The sequence below is a fragment of the Procambarus clarkii genome, chromosome 33, assembly GCF_040958095.1.
Source record: "Procambarus clarkii isolate CNS0578487 chromosome 33, FALCON_Pclarkii_2.0, whole genome shotgun sequence".
NCBI classification, from domain to species: Eukaryota; Metazoa; Arthropoda; class Malacostraca; order Decapoda; family Cambaridae; genus Procambarus; species Procambarus clarkii.
Genome location: NC_091182.1, coordinates 10,553,563 through 10,561,064, shown reverse-complemented (window position 1 = coordinate 10,561,064; position 7,502 = coordinate 10,553,563). Strand labels below are relative to the sequence as shown.

At 39.9% G+C, this 7,502-nt stretch overlaps 1 long non-coding RNA gene across 1 annotated transcript; it reads left to right on the top strand.

The window, feature by feature from the left end:
- The first annotated feature begins 5,585 nt into the window (after positions 1-5,585).
- On the top strand, positions 5,586-6,775 carry LOC138370684 (uncharacterized). The gene is made up of 3 exons (XR_011230206.1): positions 5,586-6,069; positions 6,189-6,315; positions 6,697-6,775. It is a non-coding gene; the product is annotated as an uncharacterized lncRNA (long non-coding RNA).
- The last annotated feature ends 727 nt before the right edge of the window (positions 6,776-7,502 follow it).

Sequence of the window (7,502 nt, the reverse complement as noted above, 5' to 3'; positions counted from 1 at the left end):
AATTACGGGCGTTTTTCCCTAACCGCTTGTCGGATCACGACGTAAATTTACGGTGCGGTTTAAAATATTTGTAAAAATCCAGTTTAAATCCGATTTACTTGGGGTTTGTTTCAAACTCCGCGCCATGAAATTCCTGTTCTCTCGGGTAGGCCGCAAGTCACGTCGGCCTACTGGGTCACGTGACAGGCCCATTGTTTTGTTGTCACGTGGAGCAATCGGATCTCTCTCCCCTCGGCCTCCCCTCGGCTCTCCCCTCGCCCAACCTACACAATGCAGACACAAAGAAAGTTCAGAAAAGAAAACGAGTTCGCAGGGCAGATGGAACAGTAAGACTACAGCAGGTTGTGGTGAACAAACCACAGGCAATTGTTGACTACAATAAGTTCATGAAGGGTGTTGACCACTTTGATCAAATGGTAAAGTATTACCATTTCGCCAGGAAATGTCACAAGTGGACCAAGAAAATAACATTTTATTTCTTGCAAATGGCATTGCAAAACGCTTATGCATTGTACAAGGTCAACACAGATGATCGAAGGAAACTAACTCTGCTCTAGTTCCATGAAGTTGCTATTTGGTCTTTATTGAAATTTGACAAGGCAGAGTGGCCTGCAACAACTACACCATCTCCACATCTAGTTCATGCTCCAGACATAAATCATGACACTGGTCCTGTGTATCCTGCTGCTGACCCGTCAACACCTGGCCCGTCGGGTGTAAGGCGCCCTCTCTTCACGTCTACACCTAGTGCTGAAGCTGAATCTGATGAAGATAATTCATATTCCACATTAGTGTTTGAAAACAATAGTGAGAGCGACGATTCAGACAGTAGTTTATTGCCAACCCAGAGACAACAGCGACGTGTTGTTATAGCAGAGACTCGCCTGAACTATAAATTGAAACATGAGCTGGTAAAAATCCCCAAACGTCGCAGGTGTGAAGTGTGTTCAAAGTCGGGTATCAGGAAGGAAACTGGTATAGCGTGCAAGACATGCGATGTTCCACTTTGCGTCATACCTTGTTACACCACTTATCACAGGAAAAGGGTGTATTGGGTGGACAAGAAATAACCACCTACATCAGCTTCACTCCACCTAGGAACATCTGTTGAGCAACTTCAGGAATCAGTACCTGAAGGAGGTGGAGTGGAGATAAAATGCTCAACTTATTTTACTACAATCGTCTTTGCTTTGGTAAGTACACATAATTGTCTTAGATTGTTTCAGTATTGTAGTCTATTTTCTTAGGAATATTTTGATACCTAAATGAGAACTGTAGCACGAAAACTAAAGTAAGTATACACGAAACAAGAGAAACTTTTTTTGTGGGTGTGAGTTGGAGTGTCAAGAGCGGGTTCCGGTTGTGTGTTTTCCGTCATCTCTACAGCTGTGAATTCCAAGGAATTGTATTTGATATGCATATGTCTGTGTAGGGAATTTTATTCCGAACACTATACAAAAAAAACGGTTTGAAACAAGTATAAACTTGAAAAACATGAGCAAAGTAAAAACTTTTGACGCTCACGGGTACAAACACGCGTAAGATTTTATTCCCCACAAATTTATTTGATGCTGTGTTGGCCAAGTCTACCCATGATCTTATAGAACTTTCTATTGCGAACACATTGCTATAAAAATGAAATACGTAGCTCCAGAAATAATGTCAGGACAGTGAAATAAGTATAAACATTCAAAGCGCTGCATCACACCAGTGTCGTCCCTGCTGAAATCACGGCTAACGCTTCGCCCAGTTCCCACACTCGTGCGGGTCACCCGATACCATAATTAGACATTGATAGGCATATGTCTGGGTGGGGAATTTTATTGTGAGTTCAGTGATATCAAAATGAGCGCTGTAGGATGACTGTGAGGCTGGCAACAAACGAAAGAGTATGAACATTTACTTCCTGTTTGGGTGTCACGGCGAGTCATCTTCGTGTTTATTTACTTCGTGGTGGGATACCAAATGCTTCGGTGACGTTTTATGCATATGATCTTGTAGAGAATTTTATTGCCAACGCATTGATACCAAAATGAAAAACGTAGCTCGAGAATTGAGGTTAGGAGCGTGAAAAGATTATAAACTTTTTTGTGTTTACGCTTGAGCGCCCAGAACGCCGCGCGGACAACCCTCTTTTTTTTCCAGCTAGTGCTGTGCGCACTAAAGTGTTTTAAGCAACTGACATATGTGGAGAGCTAGTATCAAAATTTATATGTTTGTCCTGCACACCGCCCCCCATCCAGTGGGCAGCGGTGGATAGGTTACAATCACTTAGTTGTTATCTACAGTTAGCAAACTGGGGATATTTGGCTAAAATTTCTGGTAGCAGATCATTTTGAATGAAATATTGACACATCGCTGGAACATTGGTTATAGAATTGTCTCTAAATTCATGTATCTTTTCGCACTCCATCACATAGTGGCGGAGGGTGTGCGAATAATTTTGTTGACACAGTTTACATTTGGTCAGGTCTACATCAGCAGATAATGAGAATTCCCAGAGATACTTGTAACCGAGTCTAAGCCGAGCAGTAGTAACATCTAGAAGTCTGCTGATTTTATTGGATGATCCATAGATGTGTGGCTCCTCTTGTATGATAGTATGATGATAGATGGAATTACTAGTTCCAGTTTCTAGGCAGGCGATGAGTACTCACAATAACCTTAATTAAGCGTCAAAACAAAAATGTGTATACTCTTTTTACTCTCCTGACCTTAGTTCTCGAGCTATGTATTTCATTTTGGTACCAACGTGTTCGCAATAACATTCTCTAGAAGAACATCAGCAAAAACGGTCACCAAAAGTTATATGAATACCAGCACCCAATAAATACCTACGTAGATGACTCGCCGTGAGTGCCCAAGAGCAACAAAATGTTTTTACTCTTGGGATTGTTATCACTTCCACACTTGTCCTACAGCGTTAATTTTGGTATCAATGTACTCACAATGAAATTCCCAACACGGTGATATGAATATAAACGTAGAATAATGGTCGCTGCCCACCCGCAAGAGTGTGGGAAGTGGCGGAACTGTTACCCAGTATTGGTGACAAGACGACACATGGGCGATACAGCGCTTTGAAAGTTTATAATTATTTCACTGTTCTGACATTATTATTCTATGTACGTCATTCATTTTTGTGCCAATGTTTTTGCAATAGAATGTTCTATGAGCCCGTAGGTAAAAAAGAGCAACAAAGCGTAAGATAGAATAGCACCATATATAAAACAACGCTGGTACATATCAGTGAGCGTCAAACACACACGAAATGTGTGTGTTTGATGGTGGTCAAACGGTGTTTGATGTGTTTGATCAGGTGATGTCCTGATCCGCCTAATTAAAGTATGAATTATGTTGAGAAAAAATAAGAAAAAAGGGAAAAAACAGGGGTGGGAGAAACATGATAGAAAAAGAGTAAAAATACAATTTGGTCAACAAAACAGCATTGTTTAAAATAAAAGATATGGATTGACATTTTGGTGGTTAGGTAGGTTACATTGAGTTAATTAGGTAGTACTTAGTGTTTATCTGTTATAGATAGGAGCTGCATGCCTGGTATGGTCCAATAGGCCTTCTGCAGTTACCTTTGTTTTTATGTTTTTGCCCTGTAACCTAAATGGTTAGAGAGGCACATATATGGACTTAGGGACTGAACCCCACACTACATTTAGCTAAGCTGGTTACAATCTTGATGATATAGTTACAAAATTCTGTATAAGTCGTCACATTATCAAGGGGTTCGAGATCAACCACAATTTCCTGAATGGATATAACAAAGGGGATATTAATAGGTTATTAAAATTGTCAACACACGATAGAACACGAAACAATGGGTATAAATTGGATAAGTTTAGATTTAGGAAAGACTTGGGTAAATACTGGGTCAGTAACATGGTTCTTGATTTGTGGAATTTTTCTTAACTTATAAATTTATCTTTATTTATCTTAAACTGGTTGGGAGAGGTACAGTTTTTAACATAATTGGGAAGGTCATTCCACATTCGAGGTCCCTTGATTTGTAAAGCATTTCTAGTTTGACTAAGTCGTACTCTTGGAATATCAAATAGGTATTTGTTTCTGGTGTGGTGCTCATGGGATCTGTTACAACCTTCTAGGAAGCTTTTAGGGTCAGGATTGACATTACAGTGCAGCGTTTTATATATATAAAATACACATGAGAGTATGTGCAGGGACTTAATATCTAACATATTCAGAGATTTGAGTAAGGGGTCCATATATACTGCCCGGTTGCCTGAAATGCTATATGCCTACTATATTGGCTTTAGGTATTGTATGCACTAGCTCTATCTATAAATCCAACATTATGTTTGTAAATCAACTATGTATGTACTTTCCTGAATAAAATTGACTTTACACTTATATTCTCTGTGGATTTGTTATCCCCTATCGTTTGGGAGAAAAAAAAATGACTAATACGTTCGGCGAATGACTTTGACTTCAACTTCATTTTGACTTCGTTCATGTCATCGTATTTTCCGTAATATATAAAGGTTATGACAATGCAATTATATTATTGTGTGCAAATAAGTTGGAAATTTCATGTACCCTAAAAATAGTAAAATAAAGAATAAGAATTATTAAATAATTGTTGTAGTAAATTGTCACACGTTCATCATACGCAAACGAACACACAGTGTGGAGCGTCAGTAGACCAAGGTCCGCGCCATTTTAAAACACGGCTTCGAATGTAAGTAATGTTTTTCTCGTACTAACACTGTGTTATGCAATAGATTAGGTCTTGAATTCACAAATTTAGTTGTTACATCTGACAGAGTATGTTAGACGGTGTAATGCTGGTCATGTTGATGTATTTGTGGGCTTGGTTGGTTTACATGTGATGGCACACAATATCGGCACCCCACAACATGCTGTTGAAGTTGGAATGCATGGCATAGGCTCCTCACACAATGTTCTTTATGTGGTTCTCAGGTGATAGTTTTCTATTTAGAACCACCCCTAGATCTCTTTCTTTATCAGAATTCCTTAAAGATTTCTCACATGGTTTTCCTAATGATAGATTGTGGGCTGTAAGGGACAGGTGGGATGTATGGATTAGTTGATAATAGTTCCAGTCCACCTGTAGACAGGGATCTCACATCAGCTTGTATATTATACAAGGATAAGATTTGATAAATTCAGTTATTTGACTGAACACTGGCTCTGTTTAAATCAGAGATTTAAACATACATAGTCTAACCTAGCTCCATAACTAACTGCCATTAGCCGGCTCTGTTTAAGGGGACATCTCTTCTCAAATCCGAAAAATTTCGAAAATTTACAAAAAATTCTGAAAAATACTACAACGTTCTGGCAACACTGTGGTGAAAACCGTTTCATGTTATCTTGAAAAATAACGTTATTAGAGTCAAAATTCCTGCTGCAAGTTTCCCCATTCCGGTTCTCGCGGGCTGGGTGCGCCGTGGGGTATTGCGTCTTACGTTGTAGCTGTCTAATATTTCGTAATAGCGTTGAAAATAACGTGTGATGCATAAAAAAATATAAACTCACTTATTGGCAACAGTCGAGAGTCGAGAGAGAGGGAGGGATGGGATTGCTAACATAAGTCAGTCACTCTCTGTGTCCGATAGCGAGCAGATCTATCGTGGACGCGCGCTCACAATATCTCCCAGAATTATCAGTATTTGTGCTATTTTTACTGCAAAATGACGTACAAAACGAAGATGAAGAAAACTCTGAAAGCTAAAAGCATGCTAGCTGCCCATAGAAGGTGCGAGCTGGCTAGAATCCATGGATTACGCACTTTGACGAGTGAAGATTGTGGAGGCCTCTCAGCCGCGAGTGTGAGGAACCAGCCCGCTACCCCCCCCCCACCACAATCCCACCCTCTGCCACCGCACATTCTCCACCTTCTACTCCAGGGACTGGTACTTGAAGAAAAAGGACAAGGATATGCAGAAACCAACGAGACCCACAACCAGACCAAGAAAGGCCCCTGAGGGAGCTGACCCCGGCTATGGCGCAGGTGCCTACTAGTGCCACTCCAGTGCCACCTTGAGGACCCATATTTCTGACCAATTATATTAGGTTAGTATGTTTTAGTGTTATATTGTGATATTACTTCATATATATTTGTACATATAAAACTGGTGGCAATTTTTATTTTGTTTATTTTTTTTTTATTTTTTTTTTATTTTATTTATCAGGCGATCTGCATGGAACTTGCACACCTTACTGAACCCATGCCTATCTACAAGGGTGCAAATTTTGAATGATATCGGTCAACATCAACCTCAGCTAAAGGTGGCTGAACTTTAACCTCCGTTTGTGCAGGTAAATATTTTACAATTGTATTTGATTTCACAGACTTTATTTATTATTCAATTTACATGAAACTTGCACATTATATGTAAAGTTTATGCCTCTAAAACATTGTGGTGGCTTTTCTTTCTACGTAGATTTATTGATTTTATAAATATTTATAAATATCATATTAGTGCATAGGATTTTTGGGAAATTTACAAAATCTGTATTATTGCACTAAATACATCTGGGATAAAAATCCACCACACAAATCTTTATTATATAGTAAGGTCATAGCTAAGTGTCATAGAACTTATTTCGATTCACAATTGTGGGCTGTGAAATGATTTGAACATTGGTGAAAAATTGTCTAAAAAAACTTTTTTATTTTTTTTCTCCCTCTCTATTTAGGCTGCGATGCTGAAACTTGGCCCAGTTGCAGCACCTTTCACATGTATCAGGATAATAAATTTTCAATGCCCTACAACAACTTTCAATTTCCATCTAGATGCCACCTTAAATCAGAGATTTAAACATACATAGTCTAACCTAGCTCCATAACTAACAGCCATTAGCCATCCATGCACAGCCATCAGCCGGGCCATAGACCGGCTATTTTGCTTTTTTCCCAAGCCGGTCTATGGCCCGTGTTTTTTTTTGATGCCTCAGTGGCCCATGCACAGGTCCGTTCAAGGGGATTAAATAGCCGGTCTATGGCCCCTGGGTTTTACAAACTTTTTTTTCCCAAGCTGGTCTATGGCCCGTGTTTTTTTTGATGCCTCAGTGGTCCATGCACATGTCCGTTCAAGGGGATTAAATAGCCGGTCTATGGCCCCTGGGTTTTCTCAAATTTTCTTTCATAGCCGGTCTATGGTCCCTGGGTTTTACAAACTTTTTTTTCCCACGCCGGTCTATGGCCCCTGGGTTTTACAAACTTTTTTTTCCCAAGCCAGTCTATGGCCCGTGTTTTTTTTCGATGCCTCAGTGGTCCATGCACAGGTCCGTTCAAGGGGATTAAATAGCCATTCTATGGCCCCAGGGTTTTCTCAAATTTTCTTTCATAGCCGGTCTATGGCCCCTGGGTTTTACAAACTTTTTTTTCCCAAGCCGGTCTATGGCCCCTGGGTTTTACGAACTTTTTTTTCCCAAGCCGGTCTATGGCCCCTGGGTTTTACGAACTTTTTTTTCCCAAGCCGGTCTATGGCCCCTGGGTTTTA